Below are 20,004 nucleotides of genomic sequence, written 5' to 3'. Positions count from 1 at the left end.
GACAATGAGGTCCACAACACTTTCAGGTCCCACCCACCAGTCTCCGGGAACATCACCAAACTCTTCCTTTTTTGTGTTGTATCCAACCTGAGTTTGCACACCTGATGACCAGTCCCTAAACCATCCAGTCACTATTTGAAAAAGACTTCCGGTCACTCTCCCCTGATGCCAGTGTGGCTCAGTTGAGAGAGGCAGGGCAGTTTGAATACTGGAGTTCATCCTCTCTTCTCCTGGGGAAGGTAGAGAACAGAGTGTATCCTTGATCTTCTGACTACTGGGGAGCCATGGACATCACAGCTTCATCTGGGTTGCGTGAGGGGGGGGGGGTTGCTAAGGTAGACAAACCATAAAACAAGCAAAATTATAAACTGAAGAAAGTATTGTGAAATATTGGAGAGGGGTCTGCAGGAAGGCTTATCTTACCACCAAGCCTGAGAACCTGAGTTCAGTCTCTGGACCTTCATGACCACACATTGTCCTTTTGACATGGCACATGTGTGCACACACATACACACACATGTGCATGTACATGTGCAAAATAAGCAAAAGTAAAAAAAAAAACACTACAATGGAAAAAGTGAGTGGATGATCTAATTTGCATTGAGTACCTGAAAAAGACCTCTCTAAGGTCTTGTGCTGAGACCCGAGGAATGTCAATAAACTTATAAAAGACTATCTTTTAAGTGCAGTTTCTGAAGTTGGAAAAAGCTTGATGAATTCAGGAATCAAACAAAGCCAATGTGATGAGAATCCCAGAACAAAAACAGGAAGTAGCACGCAGAGTCTTATTTATGCATGTAGTTTATTTCAAGGGCCATGGGAAGTCATGAAACAGTTTGGACAGTTGGATGCTGTCATGGGATGATATTTTTAGATTTCTCTAATCTCTGTGAAGATAAGAGTGGGTATGGGCAAGGATGGAGACCGGAAGCATTTCAGGGGTTGTTAGTCTAGGAAGGAGAAGACAAGAGCATGGAGTAAAAGGTCTGTGGAGATAGAACTGAGAGAATGTGGAAAGGGAGTGTGAATTCAGTGCAGACAAAGGAGAACTCGCTTAGCTGGGCCACGGGAAAGACCAAAGAGAGACAAGTTGATGTGGTGGAACCGAGGTTTATGTGAGAAATGAGTCAAGATGTGTGGTCTAAGGTATCTGCAAAGCATCAGAGAAAAATTTAGGGAAATTAATCAATAAAACAAACCCCCACACACTCCCAAATGGAAAATTCTAGAAAGAAACAATTTTTAAATAACGTATTACAGTGTATTGCTGCCAGTGTTCTGCTGTATTGATTGTTGCTCTTACTATCTATTTATTAATCAAACTTGGTTATAGTTATATACTATGTGCAGAACAAATAGTATATAAAACTATTGTTATCCATGATGTTCAGCATCCTCTGAGGCTTTAGAGATCTGCACCTACATATCAGATGGGACTATTCTAGAGTCTTGAACTCTAGAAAAAAAGATTAGTATAGAAATAAAAGTTTAGAAATTACTAGCATACGGCTTTTGGGAACCTATTTCCTATACTGAGTTGCCATGAGCAGCCTTGATGCTGGGGAAGAAGCTTGGTCATGCCTCAACTTGGTGAGTCATGCTTTGTTGACACTCATGGGAGGCCTTCCCCTTTCTGAATGGAGGTGGAGGAGAAGTGGATAGGGGATAGAAGGGACATGGGGAAGGGAACATGAGGAGAGGAGGGAGGGGAAATATGATTAGGACGTAAAGTAATTGAAAATTTTTAATCAATTAAAAAAGAAATACACACAAAGAAGAAATTATTAGCATATTAAAGATACTTTAATCCCTAGAAATAAACATCATTTTTCAGGGTGACATTGTAGAGAGAATAATATACAAGTTCAGGAAAAACACATGTAGATGTAAGGCATCTAGAATGTATGTCTCTAGGCACCAGAGAAATCTGAGTTCACAAAGGTGAGGCACAGACATTGGCTAATCAGGGCATGTGCCATGGCACCCCCACTATGAGTAAGACAGTTATTATTCCTTCCACTTGGTGATTGAAACTAATGTTTAGCAGGGTTGGACGAGAGACAAAGACAGTAAGAAGGCTAGAACAGTGGTGGCTTGGAATAGTAGCTGTTGGTGTAGCATGAAATGTGACAGGCCAGCCGTACTCTGGGAGACAGCCATAGCAGTGCCGTAGCCCATTACATGAGTGTTCAGAGTGCTGTGAATGCACCCACTGTACTGTCCATGACTGAAGGTTCATCACATGCCACTAACATGGTACCTAATACTTGATAATGATAGCAGTTGTTGCTACTTCCAAGCAAATGTACTATCATTCTTTTAAATGGTATTCCATGAACTTGTAGAAAACCGTAATATAAAATATTTTATAGAACACCAGCAGCAACCTCATCTATCTCATGTGAGACTGCATTAAGAGACCACGTGATTGGCCTCCACCATCAGGTTTGTGTTACACACTCTATGCTGTTCTCACAGTGGAGGAATCAGCCAGCGATGCATTTCTCAGAACGTGGCCCCATAGTTGAGCAATGAATGAGTGTATTATAGCAACTGGTACAGGTCAGTCAAATGAGGATCAGTTGCTTTATATAAGAAGCTGCAGTAAAGAAACTGCTAAAACAGCCACTCCTTTGGGGGAAAGGTTTTTACTGTAGGTAAGAGGAGGAAATACCCAAAGTCATCTGATATTTCCAGAGCAGAGAGAAAGAGAAACAGATTAGACAATCCCAGGGCTCTCTGTGAGGAAATGAGACTGTGCTGGATGGGGAAATTATGGAAGTTATAAGGAGCATGGGTGGCTGTGAGAAGGGAAGTCTGTGAGGTAGAGAGCTGGTCTGGGAGTTGGAACAGAAGGGGGACAGAAGGACAGGACGCTAGCATGGGGCCTCTGAAATCTATAGTGGGTATGTGTGAGTAGGGACTGTGGGAGCCTGGAAGCCAGCATGGACTTTGATATGCTGATAGGGGCCTCAAATACAGGTCAACAGAAAGTCCCTTCTGCCAGAGGCAAGTGAAATGATTCCTCTTGAGGGTGGGCAAGAACCTACTACTTCACACATTCCTGGGCAGGGCTGATTTTTATCTAACCACTAGAAATCCTTCTGCTGTACACACTGAGTTCATTTCAGGATATCTGGACTGCCTGAGAACTAGCAGTCCCTAATCCTGTGAGAGGAATACGGAGATGTGACTGGAGTTCCTGCAGTGGTAGGCAGAGGTGTGTTTTCATTGGTTTTGTTTTTAATTTTTTACGGATTGTTGACAGTTTGTGTCTAATGCTGTTCAGTGAGGCAATGGGAGAAACTTGGCTATACTTAGTGGTAGAGAACTGTAGGTAAAGGGTGTTTAGCGGAAGTAAAACATACTTGTAGGTCAATACGAACAGAAGAGAGTGTTGAAGATACAGAGACCGGAGAATATCCAACAGACACAGGTTTAAAGGGAACACTATAAAGTAGCATTAAGAGCTCTTCAGAGCTCTCGAGAAGAGGTGGGTTCTTTGGGAGGCTGGTACATACCAGTATGATTTAAGGTCACAGCCTTCTTGGGCATCCTAGTTTCTTAAGTGGAAGCCAAGGTCATGGCCAAGGCACAACAAGCTTCTACTTGATCTTGCTTTGTAGAGTTTTATCCATTTAATCCCTTAATTTTTTTCTTTTTTTGCTTTTCTTTTTATCTTTGTTCATTGAATCCAAGTAGCTAAGGAAGAGGTTAGCAACAATTATTCAGGCATATTTGTACCACGGGGATTTTTAGTGTTTACTTAGTGTCAGAACATGGGAAGCAGACAAGCCCAGGATCAGCAGCTGAGGGAGACGGCCTGACAAGAAGGTGTGCAGACACAGAATGTATTCTAGAGCCGGAATGAGCCGTTCACTGCTGCTGAACCTGGAAAGAAACAGCACTGCATTGCAGATGTGGCTTCTGTTCCGCCATCACTCGGGTTGCCCTTACATTTCTCCATACTTGTTATAATTTCCACACAGGATTTTCTACTCTTTCCATCAGGAGCCTGCTCTTTGCCTTGTAATTCCATAATTGGCCAAAACTGGGAGTTCTCTCCCACTCAGGGAAGCAGTTTCTAGACCCATTTTCAGTTGAATCTAGATTTTCAGGTGTCCAGATTCAGGCTGCCTAGGTCCATTAGGATAGAAGAGGCTAGGATTCATCTGCAAATATGTAACACAACAGATTTTCCAGAGTCTGTGACAGGTTGCCTTTGAGACTCCTGAGTTTTATATTTTTACACTGAAATGATGTTTTTTTTTTTAACTACCTTTAGTTAAATAAAAGATGTAAAGGAAGAGAATTATCTTAAGAAGTTGCTGTAGGCGATCCCTTTTAAATGAGGTTACACTCAACAAATAGCAACACAGGGCACAACAATCAATACCATAAAGAAAGAAAATATATTCGACTAAAATGTACAGGTTTTCAAGATAATAGAATGACCTTATGGAACAATATATTCTTGATATGGCATGCAGTAACATATTTACAAGCAAATATAACTTGAAAGCTGTCTCTTGCATGCGCTCGCACAGCTAAATGCTGAATTACGTTGTGTCCTGTGTCTCCTTTGTTTGGTGGACCAGCTTCCTACTTCATCTGAGTGTAAGTTGAGTACAGGAACAGGAATCACTGTGAAGATTAAATCTCTGTGGTTACAGGTCACAGACTGAAGTGCGGATTCCACTGGGTCTGGGATTTCAATGTACTGGTTAAATTATGTAACTTGGCATTATCAATGCCCTTTATACACTTGCCCTTTATTCACCTTGTGGATTTTCTTCATACTTTGTGATTGAAGAACATAGCGTGATTCTTTTACCACAGGACTATAATGTCAAAGCATTGGAAACTCATCAGGGTACGTAGGAAGAAGATGGGTCTCGTTATGTATGGATTGCTTCTTCAGCAACTATTTGGTTAGAGGAGGCTAAGTTAATCCTTGATAATTTATCACACCTTGAATCCCAGTGAATTAGTTTAGCAAAGCTCTATGTCTTCTTCATACAAATAAAGGAGAGAGTGATCACTCCTGAGAGTCATGGAGAGGATTTTAACTACCTCTGTCAAGAAATGACATGTATCTGTTTCACTTCTGCTAACCAGAACTACAGACTCGCTCTCTACCTATAAGGGCCTGAACCTGGAGTCTTCTATGGATCCAAGAAGTATAGAGGATATGGTGTGGACCAGGAGTTTCTAAAAATTTTCTTTATGTTTTCAATATATATAATATTATGCATGTGTACAATGTATATAATAGCCCTATTTTCTAAATGACTCGGTTGAAAACTTCATCAAACCCAGAATCATAGATTTATATAACAGGACTGAACATGATGCTGTTATTAAGGGTCAAACTCATCAATATGATTCTACTTCAGAATTGTTTTAAGTCCCATTTTTATAAAACAAACTGATCATGTAATTATGAAAAGTAGGACTACCAAAACTAAGAATCCCCTGAACTATCCCCTTCACAGAAATCTGAGTGAAGCTTCCTTGTTACATATTAGCATTCACAGAGCAGAGGAGATGTGGGCAACAAAATGGAGATGGTTTGGGCAAAGAAGTTAGATTCGTGGCAAGATGATTTCAGAGTTCTGCAGTATCATCTCTCCTTCTCCTTCTTGTTTCCTCTTCTCCTATTTTTCTCCTTAGTATCTGTTATTCAACTTTAATATATGCCACAGATTTCCCAACACCAAGGAGACTTTCATAAACAATGTAGTCTTTGTCCCTGTATTAGGGTATGCTATGGCAGACAAACCCTAATTCTTAGCAGCTTAGCACAAACATTTGCTGATAAGTCCTGCACAGTTCAAAATGTCTATTTTCAAGAAGTGGAAAGATATTGTCTCTGCGATTTAGGGACAGGATCCCTCATTTGTGTAGCTCCAAGAATTAAACCTGTAGTTTCCGAAGTGCTTATTTACAGCAAGTCAGCAAGGGAGAAAAGTTCTTGGGGCCGTCTATGGAGATGTCCACAGCCTGGCCTAGCAGCGTTATATGTCATTCTCACATCCAGACTCAGGATGAGACCAGAGCAGCAGAGATTTGATGGGCCAGAGAGAAGCAAACCAGAGGTATTCTCTTCCGGTTTAGAAAATCAGAAACTTTTGTTCAACAAGTAATATTGAGAGCCATTTCTCCCAGACAATGTCCCAGGAATTAATGATACTGTGATAGAATAAAACAAACTCCCATCTTTGCAGAACTAATGACTAGGTTTAAAATGTCTTTTGTAGGTTAATGTTACCAACCAACTTTCAGGCCTGTGCCCTTAAGAAAATATCATATATATGCATAATGTTATACAATGTTGCAGATAATGTTTATTAAAGAACTAGTTGGAAGCAATGTTCATCTATAGTAAAAGATAGGCATATATTATGTATTTATTCATTGATAATATATAGCAGATAAACTGAAAAAATAAGCTACTAGTATCAAAATGAATAACCGTCATGTCCGTGTAAAGTTGCATGTGCTAGTGATTCTATCATTCAGAAGGCAGAGGCAGGATGATCATGAGTTTAAGGCTAGTATGAGCTTCTAACAAGTTCAAGATCAGCCAGAGCTACATAGCAAGATCACTTATTTAAAATATCATCATTATCATAAAGAGAAAAATGTCAAAAGCATGATGTTGTATGGAAAAAAGCTACTTCTAGACTTGGGCTACATTTAAATACATCTGAAAAACAATACAGTCTATTATTTATGGATGCAAATATATATCAAAAAGTTCTAATGCATTGCAGGGGCCAACTAGGAAAACAGTTCAGTGAATCAGTGTCTTTGCTAAATAATCACGAGGACCTGAGTTTAAACCTACAGCACCCACATAAAAGGGCAGTCATGGCCACTTGTGCCTGTTAGCTTGGTGCTGGGAGGGAAGGGATCAGGAAAATCACAGGGGTTTGCTGGCTGCCAGCCCAGCCCCAGGTTATGTGACAGGCTGGGTCAACAGAACAATAAAGCAAAGAGTGACAGAGCAGGGCATTTCACAAGCTCCATTGGCCTTCACGTGGGCATGCATGGGCCTGCATACCTATATATGCATACACCACAAACACAGACAGCCTTCACTCATGCATGAGCACACACACACACACACATGCATGCATACACATGTTCTCTCTCTCTCTCTCTCTCTCTCTCTCTCTCTCTCTCTCTCTCTCTCTCTCTCTCTTATTTGCATGGGAAAATGCATATTCATTCAGATTATTTTTCTCCAGAAGAAAGCAATAGAGAGAAATGGGTGGGGGAGGTATAGAGAACATGGGTCGGATCATAAAGAAGTATGATTTCTCAGAGAAGTTTGAAATAACAGTTGATTAGTTAAACTAGATGCATGTATTCAGGAGTTTAATGCATCATACTCTATTTTGTTATTACATCTGAAATGGTTTCGGTTCCTTCTCTAGCTGGAATCACCTCTCCCTAGCTCCATCTCATTCCATCCTATCCCCAGCACACATCCTGCACAGATGCTAACTAAATCCCTTGGCTACCAGTTAGAACCAGAGGAGGCCTTTCCCCTTCATTCCCCATCAGTGAAGCATGAAAAGCGGTTTGAAAAGGGTGATAGTGGGAAGGAGGGAGGAGCAGAGTGTTAGTCTCCCAACCAGGAAGGCAGTAAGAAGCAAGAAGGTGTTCATAGAGTTCACCTTGCCTGCTGATGTCTGAAGATTGTCTCCTAGCAGAATGTTGTTGCCTTTGTCATCTGGAATTCAGCTCGTTGGACCCTCCACTGCCTCTTCTGACATGAAAAAAGGTATTAATTTTATTAGGTTCAAGAGAATCTAAAACACTTGTACTTTTGAGACTTTGCGGGGGCAATGCATGTGCTGGAACTTTATAGAACCGGGTTGTTTTTGGAATATTTATCTTTTGTTAGGACAGATGTCAAGCCCTCTGAGTCATCTTGAACCAACAGGCTGATTCTTGTATTGGAAAAGCATTTCTAATTGTACATATTTGAATGTCTGATCTCTAGCATATGATTGTGTACATTGGAGAGCCAAACTTTCTCCTTGAACTGAACAATAATAGTTCACAGAAAGGAGGTAAATTTGTATCCCCTGTGAATTTCCCAGCTGCACGCTGCAAATAAGTACTCAAGGCTAAGATGAGCTTTGGCTCAAGGTGCCTCTGAGCAGAACAGTGTCTTCAGAGGCCTTAGTTTCTCTGTTCTGTGCTGTGGGTATTGTCTATTTTATTACAAATCTTTTTACCTCCTCGTTTTTTGTCTCTTCATTTTATAACACAACTGGCCTTGAAACCAATGCCCTGGTGATTTTCTCATTGGATCTTACTTTTTCCTATTCCGTTTTACAAAAGAAAAAGGATTTGGATGTTTATGTCTATGAATGTGCACTGTGTGTGTTTGTTTGTGGATAGGTGTGTTTTCTGTGATAGATGTGTATGTTTGTGTGTATAGGTGTGTATGATGCGGTTGGGAGGGATAATTCTGTCTTCTTAGTCTGAGTTCCAGAAACATCATTCATCTTTGCTTGCTCATAATACCTATTCAACCATTCAAATGTGCTGTTCAGCCATTTCCCATGCTTACGTCACTCGCTCAGGCCTTCCTAACGTGACATGAACACTTGGCTTGTGATTTCATTCTTTTTGAATTCTAGCAATAGCTCCCATGTTGAATGTCTGTCCATCATCTAATTACTTCAAGACAGTGACCCCTGTGGAGATTACCCCTAAATTGGGTTCTGTGGTTGGAACCCTGGCTCCAAGTTGGTCATCTCTCATATGTCCTTCATCTGATACAAGCAGTGAGCGTGTAATTTTCACTGAGAACTGACATGAGCAAGGCATTTACCAGGAAGCGGGTACAGCCTGGCTGCTCCATTATCAGATGACATTCAAGTCTGTGCTCAGGCACATGCTCTTCCCCAGTAGGGCTGGGTTTGAGTCCCAGAGCACTTGATAAACTCACGTAGAGCTTTCTGGGATCATGTCCTGACTTTCTTCCATCAGCAAGGTCCTAGCAACTGGAGTCTCCCTCTTTGCCCAGACAGTCAGTACCCCTGAACTCCTCCACAATCCTGGGCTCCTCATTTAGGTGTACTGAAACCAGCCTCTGCCCATTCTTCAAGCTCTGGATTTAAGTAGGAAAGCACTCTTGGAGGAATTCCAGTAAATATATTTATGTCAAGTCAATTCTCAGCTCTTGGCACTTGCTTTTATGACTTCCTGTGTATTTCTAATGAACATTCTGGCATTCTTACAAAAATGGCCTTTCTAGACCATCTCTTCTTTCTTCAAGATCAATTTATTTATTTGAGACAGGTTCTCACTTTGTAGCCCAGGTTGTTCCTCAAATTCAGTATTTATCCTGGGAGGGCAACAAATTCCTTTTCATTCTTTCTTCTACTTCAGGACCTTTCCGAGGAAGGCTGATTGTTGGGAGTACCCAGTACAAACGTTCCTCTTCCCATTTCTTGTCATCTTTATCTATTCTTATTCTTCCTTCTGTTTTTCTTGTTTTGCTATAGCACTAGATGAAGTTTTCCTGGTTGTTCCTAGAGTTAACCCATTTACCGGTGATCTATATTTCTTTCCATTTGAGCTAGGAAGTCCTTTAAACTATTATTTTAGGTGAGTGTTCTGTGTCTTTACCTTTTAGTAAGTGTGTACATACCCGCACTGTGTGAGTACTTTGGATATAATGATGAATAAATAAAACACAGCTCTTATGCAGGGGAAGATGGTAGTGTGATACTGACTTGATTGTGCGGTAAATCAACATGACATAACAAATAGTTCTGCAGGCCCTCACCGGAAGGAGCAATTACTCTGATTGGAGATTCATTTCCTCTGCCTTTCCTAAGCCAGTTTCTCCATTCCAGCAGCAGAATAAATAAAAAGGGATGAAATTTATGCAAGTACTCTCATCTTCTTAATCTGATCACCCATACAGGAAAGCCTGCATGTGTGCCAAGTGTGTTGCAGCACTATGTTGGGTGGTGGATAGCTGATGGGCAAAGCCAGGCGATCGCTAGGTTCATGGATAACTGAACTGACAAGCGTTTCTCATACAGATAAGTGTGAGTTGTATTCTGTCATGGTGAAGTAGTGATGGGCCATGCAAGAGCACAGTAAGATATGTGCACTGGTTCCACAAGCAGGGACACCTTCCCTACCTGGGAAAGTAAAACTGAGAACTGAAGGGTGGGCGTTGGCTACCAAGGCAAAAATAGGAAGGGAAGAATAACCTAGAGGAAATACACCCCCATAGGAAGCCTGGTCTGTGTAGAACTTTATAGAGGAAGGAGCCAGATAAGGACATGAGCCTGGCAGCTGGGCTGCAAGGGGAGCCAGTGGGATAGGAGGCTAGGCACATGCAGATCAAGCAGAGCTATCCCAGACGAAATGTTCTCAAGAATGGCTTAAGAAGATGCTTTGATTTATATCTAAGACCCATGGAGACACCGAAGATCTGCTCAGACGTCTGTGAGAGAGACATTTGGGCAGAAGACCCTCTAGCAGCAGTGTGAGGAATGCTGTAGAAGGATCTGAAGCAGCTGTGGTGAGGCTGGAAGAGCCCTGGCCTCAGAATCACCAGTCAGGAACCCAGAGATCTTCAACAAAGTCCCAAGCCTTGGTATCCTTTTCAGAACATCAAGACAATGAAACATTATTTATGACAAACACATCATGGTCCACAGAAGTACCATCCAATTTTCTTTTGTTTCTAACCCCCAATCCTTTATAAGTAGGTGGCCTTGTCAGTGACACGTGTAGATTATGGAGCCTGTCCATTTTTTTTCTTCTCAGAGAAGCTACTTGGGCATACTTCAAAGCCTTAGAAGTGGCTGTGTCACCTAATGTTGAGCCTTTTATTTCTTCTCATTTGAAAATTACCGTCTTCCAACACTAACTCAACAGAGCTGACATGGAGTCCTAGTAAGTAATGAGCCCCCGAAGCTAAGAGCTAGTACAGACTCGATCAAGAGTAGATTAGCATGTCGGGACAAAGTGTTGTTTGAAAGTCTTGGCTCATTCCAGATGTTCACCTTCCTGGTAGGTACTGGCTGCAACTGGAATTTTAATAGCTACATTCCTTCCCTTGTAATAGGTTTTTTTTTAAGTACTATTAATGGTAAATAGTCAATTAACAGGTTAAGCTGATACATGTCAGAGACGGGGTTCAAAAGCAGGGTGCTTTCCTTTGGAGCAGTAGTTCTCATGTTGTGGTGATTCCATCCATAAAATTATTTTCATTGCTACTTCATAACAGTAATTTTGCTACTGTTATGAAACATAATGTAGATATCTTTCTTATATGCAGGATGTCTGATATGGGACCTCCACAAAAGGGTCATTCAACCCTCAAAAGGGGCCATGACTCACAGGTTGAAAATGGCTGCCCTCTTGTCTGTGTAAGACTATAGCAGTGGGAGACAGTTTCCTCTCTTCTGGGAAAAGATCACCTCATTTTAGAAACTTTTAGAGAGTAAATTGTGCCCCTGCCAATTCATAATACTACCCAGCTAATACCACAAAATATAAAGTATTTGAAGATGAGGCATGTTAACAGGTAAGGGAGGTATAAGGTCCCCAGGGAGAACACTAACACAGAGTGTCTGACGTTACAGGGAGCACAACACTCAGGACGCTATGGCAGGATGATCAGGAGTCAGAGGGTAGCCTGGGCTACATAGGTAGGTTCCAGGCCAGCAAGTGTGACCCTGATGTGACACAAGGACACAGCCATTAGCAATCCAAGTAAAGACATCCCAGGAAACCAAGCCTGCTGACACTTGCAGCCTCCAGAGCCATGAGAATAAGAATTACTCTTGCTAAGCTTCCCTGTTTGTTGTTTTCCCCTTTAGCAGCCTAAGGGAAACACAGGACCTCACGTAGCGGTCCCAAATTTATGTGAAATGAGACCTGAGTGTGCTTCCAGTGATGGCTATCTTTATTTTGTGAATGAATTTACTCAGAGATTCATAATCAAGTTATATCCCTCTGGCTTTCAGCTCCACATTTTACAGTTCTATGCTTATTGGCCACTTGCGGGATTTGGAGCCTCATTCTCACTTCATAAGCTAGCACATCGGCAGTTAAACTTCTCAGAGAACTTAAACTATTCATTCTGCAGCTTCAGTGTTTTTCTGCTCCTTTATCGTCTGTCTTTGCAAGCTACATGCTCAAGGCTGCAACCATTTCTTCAGAAATCTTACTTGCAAAGGTATGGGGAAACAAAGTGCACTCTGCTCTCATAAAAGATCCTATAAAAGTGTCTCCAGGTGCTCTTCTGTTCCAGGTAATAGATCTGCCAGGGCTATATGCCCTGGAGGAGTGTGAGGCTGCATCTCTTTAAAGAGCCTCAGAGGCTGGCTCCATTGTCCCACCAGGCTCTCTGGCTTTCAGGTTCGTTTAAGTCCCACAGGGACACCAGCACGCCCAGTGGTCTCACTCTGGCTGCCACTTCTGGCAGAGACTTCTGCAGAATGAATCAGAAGCTGTCTGCCCTGGGTCTTTGAAGTCTTTGAATGTGCCTACTGCTTGTTTTTAAATTTGGGCAAGCCAGGGCTACTGCATAACCAAAGACAAAAAGCAGATTTGCATAGTGCTTCATTTTTCAACAGTCTAATAAAAAAAACAATTAGTGGCCAAACTTGACTGTGAAGGAAGCCTGCCAACTCAAGGCATCAGTCGTAGGACATGGTGCTATGCCAGCTTCTGCCCAGAGTGCAAGGATCTCAGAATTCTCTTGCTAACATATACTTGTTCTTAAGGAGCAGAGGGACAGATCTTGATGGTTAATTCATATTACTCAACATATCGCTCCTGAGAACTTCCTTGTTCCAGGAGTTATGCAAGGTCCTGGAGAAGAGCAATGACTCGACAGCTTGGGCTCTGCCCTGAGGGCTCAACAGTGTAACTCAGGAGGAGCAAAAGCTGTTTTTTCTCTGGCCCGCTGCTGCTCAGACTTTTCACTCTCCTACCATCAGATTTTTGTCCATTCATTTGCTCCCAGCACACTCTTACCTCCCAGGGCTCATATACTGCAAAGGCTTCCGGATGAAAGGTGATGCTTAACCCAGGCCAGGAATCCCCAGTAGGGGAGTTTTATCATGTAAATAATATTGATATTTGCCTCTAGTGGACCCTCCACTTCAGGGATGCCCAGTCCCTGTGTGTGGTGATGTCTGTGTTCTGAACCAGCTCTGCTGTACTCTGGAGGGCCTGTGAAACTTCTCCAGAGTTCAGGGAGCTGCCAAGGTTGAGCAGCGTCTCAAGGCTTGCAAATCAGCAGTGAAGTTTGCCATTAGCTAAGCAGAAGCTGACCGCCACTGAGTTTCTCTCTCTGCTTAAGTTCTTAAGTACCTTGTCTACTCAAGCACCTAGCTTAGTTTCTGCTTCCTGCAGAGATTTATGACCCCATATCCATAGGAATAAAAGTCCTGCTGGCAGTCAGCCCCAGAGAGGCAGTGGAGTTTGCAGAGAATCACTGAAAAAATGTAATTGCTGGCAGCTGTTAGCCCCAGGGCTGTCAGCCATAAAATTTAACCCTTAATTATCCAGGTATTATAGAGCAGAGACCTCTCTTGATCTAAGACAAGTGTGCACGGTAGTCCTGTAATGGAGGACTGTGTGCCTGTCATTATTACCCATTTGTAATAAGTCTTTGCTTTTGTTGCAGGAGTAGCCACACATTTCCCTTGCTCAGACTTGAAAGACGGTGAGTGCTGGTATTCAATACTGCTCATCCACATTGATGGGCTTTCTTTGAAACTTCTTTTGTTAGCTTCAACAAAACCTCATCAGCTCTTATTGAGGAGTTAGCATCGGAAGCTTTATGCAGTAATCCAGCATTGCTTCAAACTTGGAAGAAAAGACAGCTTGGCTTGCCTTGAAAACTCAAGGCAAGGTTATATTGTACTGGGGCATTTCAACAGGCAGAACAAAAGGACGAAGTGCGCAATGCCAAGATTGAGTAAGAGTATGCAGAGCCCTTTGTTGAGTCTGACCTCAGCCAGAGGCATGGTTCTGAGAACATAATGTATTTGTTCAGTGAATAAGAGAAAGTCCAAGAAAGGAAATTACTCAATGCTAAAATGGTGGATAAATGAAGATCTCCATCAAACCTAAGCCAATAATGTCAAGTTTCCTCATCCCTATACAATGCAATGTTCTTATCTCCTATGAGGTCATTACAATCAGAGCTTACTTAGTGAACCAAACTTCAAACTCATTTCAACTGTAACCATCTGTTACAGACATGGCAAAAGCAATGATGCAATGATGCCTATGGGTTAAAGGAAAACATTCAGACTCTAGTACTGGTTAAACTAAGGTAGGCTTGCTGGAAAAAAGCCTAGTGGTTTAAAGCATTTATTGCTTTTGCAAAGAAGTTGTATTTGGTGTCCTGCACCCATATAAGGTGGCTCAGAGCCCCCTGTTACCCCAGTTCCAGGGGATCCAATGCTCTTGGTGCACATAACTTAATGAAGGCACACAGAATCTCTCTCTCTCTCTCTCTCTCTCTCTCTCTCTCTCTCTCTCTCTCTGCAAAAGAAACAAAGAAAAAAAAGTTAAACCTAGCAAGCCTTGAATTCGAATGAGAATAGCACAACCTGGCTGGCAGATAAGGTGAGATGCAATGCTATGGCACGTACCCAGCATCACACATAGTGCTGGCATCTAGAAGGTGTCCAGCTAAACTTCACGCCCCCTCCCAGACCCCAGAGCTGGTTAACTTTTGGTGAGATCAGTAGCTGTTTTTGTTTGATATCTCTATTTCTAGGATTTTCTTCCCCTTTTTATTGGAGAAAAGTATTATTGAGGCGTGAATTATTGCCTTTCTCTTGTTCTGTACAGAGATGTGATCTTTGTCAGTCCTAGAAAACAGCTACTTAGAACTGCTGCTTTCAAGAGCTCTGTGCTGTTGCTTGGAAACAGCTTTTGTTTGTCCTGGAAAGAACCTTGGCTGAATTCAAGGGACTTTGGCTACTGTTTTTTCTCAACTGCATCAAGAGTCCTGATGAATGGAAAGTAAGATTTAAGAGGGATATAGGGATACCCAGGGCCGTTAGTCAAAAATTTCCATTCTGCATGATTCTTGTGTGTTTGTATGTGGCATATACATGCGTATGCACATATGTGCACCTGTGCATGCACATGCAGACACCAGGGTAAGATGTCAGGTGCCTTCCTCTACTGCTCGACCTTATTCCTTCGAGACAAGGCTTTCTCATCGAGGCCGAGATCACCGTTAGTTTTTTTTACTTGCTTTTGTTTTTATTGTTTTAGTTTATGGTCACAAAAGCCCCAGTGACACCCCTGTTTTCATCCCTATCCCTATCCCCAACACTGGGGTGAAAGTCACGTGCAGCCATGCCCAGGTTCCCACCTGACTGCTGGGTATCCAAACTCAGGGGTACTTTCACCATTCCTGTTAAGCCCCATTCTGCTGTGAATCGTAATTGTATTCATCAGCTCCTTAAAATTTTCTCCCTGTCACCTGTAAGAAATAAAGTCACTTCTTCACAATGACATTTTAAGCTGTTTACAATTTGGACCTTCTTTCCTTGGAATATACGTGTCTATTATGTGACCTTCCTGATCTCTGCATCCCAATCCTATTCATCCCTGAAGAACCTTGTCTCTGAAGGTTTTCAGTACCACAGAGCAAAGTTCTAATGATGCCTTTGTGGGTCATTCACTGTCACAGCCATTTTCATATTTTATCTTCATCTCTTTGGCTTCAGGAGACAGAAAGAAAGTCCCAGCAGTGGTTCTCAACCTATGGGTCACGGCCCCTTTTGCACAAACTTCTCTCTCCAAAAAAATATTTGCATTACAATTCATAACAGTAGCAGCATTACAGTTATGAAGTAGCAATAAAATAATTTTTTGGATGGGGTCATCACAACTTGGGCAATTGTGTTAAAGGGTCACAGCATTAGGAAAGTTGAGAAGTATTGTCCTAGAGACTGAGACCCGGACACTAAGGTTTTGCTTGACTAGATTAAAGACTATAGAATAAGTTAATGAAGAACAGAAATGACAGGCAGTGGTGGTACACGCTTTTAATCCCAGTACTCAGGAGGCAGAGGTAGGTGGATCTGAGTTCAATGACAGCCTGGTTTACAGAGTAAGTTTCAGGATAGTCTGGGCTACACAGAGAAACCTTGTCTTGAAAAACTAACAAGCAAACAAAACAGAAGGTAATTTATAGTTATTTAACGGATACATTGGGGCTGGAGACATGGTTTAATGGTTAAGAACATGTACTGCTTTTCCAGAGGACCTGGGTTCGGTGCCCAGCACCTACATAGTGGCTCACAATCATCTGTAACTCCAGCTCCAGGGGATCCAAAGTCCGCTTTTAGCTTCTGTGAGTTCTTATACAAATATGGCCCCCATATATACATTCAAACAAAACATTCATACATATAAAATAAATAAATCTTACAAAATAACTACTGCAGATAAGGGACTGTATTAGAAACATTCTAGAAAATAATCTATATAATCTTATGTAAGATAGTCAACAACTAAGTCATGATTAACACATTTACAGGCTAGTAAGTGCGTTTCAGGGTAGAATGACTCCTTTAGACTCATTAAGGCTGATCTTACCTCTGCATCCTCTGTGATGTCCAGATACCAGGCTCTCAACATCAATCCCAGCAGCTCCAGAGAAGGCAAATGATACAACAATAGGTTGTCATTAGTGAGTAACGTGAACTTAAGAAAGATAAGGAGAAGCAGCTAGGAGATTGTGCAATAATTGCGCTGTGAGGTGATGAGGGCAAGGTGGGAATAATAAATAGAAAATCAATAAAATGTAATGGGCATTGGCTAGGAGGTGCAGATGGGAGAGGAATGCAAAGGAAAGCAGATTCGTAGACGCCATCCATACAGCCCAGGGCGTGCTTGCTTCTGGATGTGTTTGAATCAGGGTTGGCTAGTGACTCTGAGACCTACTAATTAAGAGTAGGGAACAGTCCTGAGACAGGATTTCCTCAACAACACAGTGGCTCTGGTTTTGTCGCTGGACCTATGACCCAGAAGCATGTTGAACAAAAAACAAAAAGATTCAGGTCTTACAGTGAAATCATGTGTGATTAACATCTGTTTGAAATAAATATATAATACAATGTGTGACCACAGTATTTCCACCCATAATTATGCATCTAAGAGGAATCTACAGAAATAAAAGGCGGGACCCCAACCTGTTGGTTTCTTTACCAGACAAATCCACCAAGTGTATCAGGGATATTGGCAACTGTATAGACAAACAGCACCCCAGTTCCACAAAAACACTGATATGGGGGGCTATTAACAAGCTCTTATGGAAAGATATCACAATGCACAGAAAATTGGCGGGGAAGGAGAATGTGTGTGTACACATGAGTGTCGTGTGTGGATTTGTTTGGGGTGTCTATTCAGATGGACTCCATAACACCCGTTTCATTGAGCATCTGGAAGGAAACTATCTCTCTGCAGGATGTAACCCTAGAAGATAGGGCAGCTGGGAAATCACTTCGGAATTTGAAACCACGATGGGAGCAGGCAGAGGCTATGGGGTAAATGTCATATATGCAACGTCGGGATCTAAAATGCTTTCCTTCTCTTCTGTGTGCATGTTAGTCAAGCCACATGTTCCTTCATCTGTTTCTCATTCGTTTGTTTTGTTCCATTTAAATACACACACACACACAACTAAGCAGTCTAATGAAGGGAAATTCTGTCTTCTCTTGAAGTTTCTTTGATGATGAGATTCACAGAAAACCCCGAATTTACAAAATAAATACAAGTTAGAGTTCTCACTGGAATTTAAAACAAAATGCAGTTCTGATTGTCCCCTTGTGTCACTGTTTCCCTTCAAGTAAGTTCCCTCATTCTTTTGATCCTCCTTGTTAAACCACATAGGAAAACCTCAGTCTTGAAACAGGAATAGCTTTCAGAGTTGGGGTCCTTTTTAACAAGAAGAAAATAATCCATCAGAAAACTCCTGCTGACAATATCCAGATATTCTGGTTTAGAGTGTTGGGATGGACCCTTACTCTAGTCTTACCCATTGAAAAGCTGTCTGGACATAGGACCCTAAGCTTTTTTAAACCATATGGTATTTAAACAGTCTATATGAATAATCCAGGTTAGTTCAGAAGGTGTAACATTCCCCCAAAGTATTAGCTTTTCCAGCAGCCATCTTTTCAAAGTGAAGCAGCACAGAAAAAAAAAAGTATAACATTGTACATTCTGAACTGACTTTTATGTACAGTTCTACTTGGATTTTTTGTTTTGTTTTGTTTTTTTGAGACAGGGTTTCTCTGTGGTTTTGGAGCCTGTCCTGGAACTAGCTCTTGTAGACCAGGCTGGTCTCGAACTCACAGAGATCCGCCAGCCTCTGCCTCCCGAGTGCTGGGATTAAAGGCGTGCGCCACCACTGCCCGGCCTACTTGGATTTTTTTATACACATATTTCTTCATGCTTGTTCCCACATAGTCTCTCACTTGATCTTCAAGGATTTGTATCTCTTTTTATGATGAAGACTCAACAGAATCTGATCCTGAGTAGACAACTGAAATAAATGTCACATGATAGACACCATTTATATGGCAGCACATCTTATCACATTCAGAACATATACACAAATACCCATAGTAAATTCACTTGACGTGCTCTGTTCCACTTTGTCTATTCCTGAGGTCTAGTATTTCCCACTTTGCTTCAGAGCTAGAAGACATAGTAAGTCAAATAGGGGGTAGAGAAGGTAATTTTTACATAAAAAGATCAACCCTCACATTGTCTCTCAATCCATGATAATAAAAATCCTAGGTAGCCCAAGAATAACTCATAGGCCTCATTCCTGATTTTGCTCCCTTTTCTGGAAGACCACCAGAGAGAGGATATATTACTTCACAAATTAGCTTAAGAAGCAAGTTCATTACTTATATTATCAATAATATTCTGGTCCATAGCCCCATCACCTTTTAGCAGGTTGACTCCAGTTCATTATGAATTTTAACAGGTGTTCTTGCTAGTTCTTTTCCACAGCACCAGAGATATATTCTCCACACTGCAGCACACGATTGTCTTAAAATGGTAGATTTGTGGGATCTAAAGAGAAACCAGAACACAAACCATCTTCTAACAATGAGATAAAGCGGAGTTAGAAGCTTCTAAGATATATTCTATTACACATAAACTCTAAAAGGGTTGGATGTCTAAGCCCAGTGGCCTTCTAACCTGCTAGTCCCCTTCTTAAGCACTCTTTTAATCACATGGCTCTTCTTGTCCTTCCAGCATGCTGGGCCATTTCTGTAACACAACCTTTGTCCAAGCTCCCTCTGGTTGACAGGCTGTTCCCTTGTGTCCCTGTCGCATGTTCTCTTCTTTTATGACCACGTTCAAGTAAGATGAGTCCCGTCCCCCATTTGGTTACTCACAAACCCTGACTCTTTCATCCTTCTCTAGAGATCACAGTGTCCCATTTGATGATACTTGGGGTCTCACAAACTAACACTTTCTTCCTCAGGTCTGACCCACCAGCATAGAAACCGCTAACATGCTATGGCCCTTAAGTTTTCACTTCCTTCACTCATCATTAAGGTCTTCCAAGATCTTTTAAAATCAAGGAATGGAGATACCAATAAGGACTGCAAGAACCCCTTGGTTGTTTAGGATGATGTTAAGAACAGGTAAACTCTGTGTAAAGGAGGAGGGGCTGAGCACAGATGGTGCCAAAAAGAAGACACGGCTCTTGAAGACACTCATGAAGGCAAATTTATCTTCCTTCACATCTTTGGCTTCATCTGGCTCTTGGTGAGGACTGGAGTGTCATCCCCCACTTCCAAAACAAGCCTAGGTCTGACCATTTACTCACCACTAGAAATCACTTCATTTATGGGACTTAAATAGTCAACACCCATTTAAAAAGACCTATCCACGACAAACGTGTCAGCTCGCACCTGTAATTCCAGTTCTCGCATGGCTGAAGCAGTATCT

General features: G+C 41.8%; 1 protein-coding gene across 1 annotated transcript in view; it reads left to right on the top strand.

Moving 5' to 3' along the window:
• The window catches only part of Psd3 (pleckstrin and Sec7 domain containing 3), a 537,529-nt gene that overhangs the window by 129,761 nt on the left and 387,764 nt on the right, over positions 1 to 20,004 (top strand). The gene's annotated exons all lie outside the window — the stretch shown is intronic.

This window comes from Microtus pennsylvanicus, chromosome 9 (genome assembly GCF_037038515.1).
Source record: "Microtus pennsylvanicus isolate mMicPen1 chromosome 9, mMicPen1.hap1, whole genome shotgun sequence".
In the NCBI taxonomy this organism is placed as follows: Eukaryota; Metazoa; Chordata; class Mammalia; order Rodentia; family Cricetidae; genus Microtus; species Microtus pennsylvanicus.
This window is presented reverse-complemented; position numbering and strand designations above follow the sequence as displayed.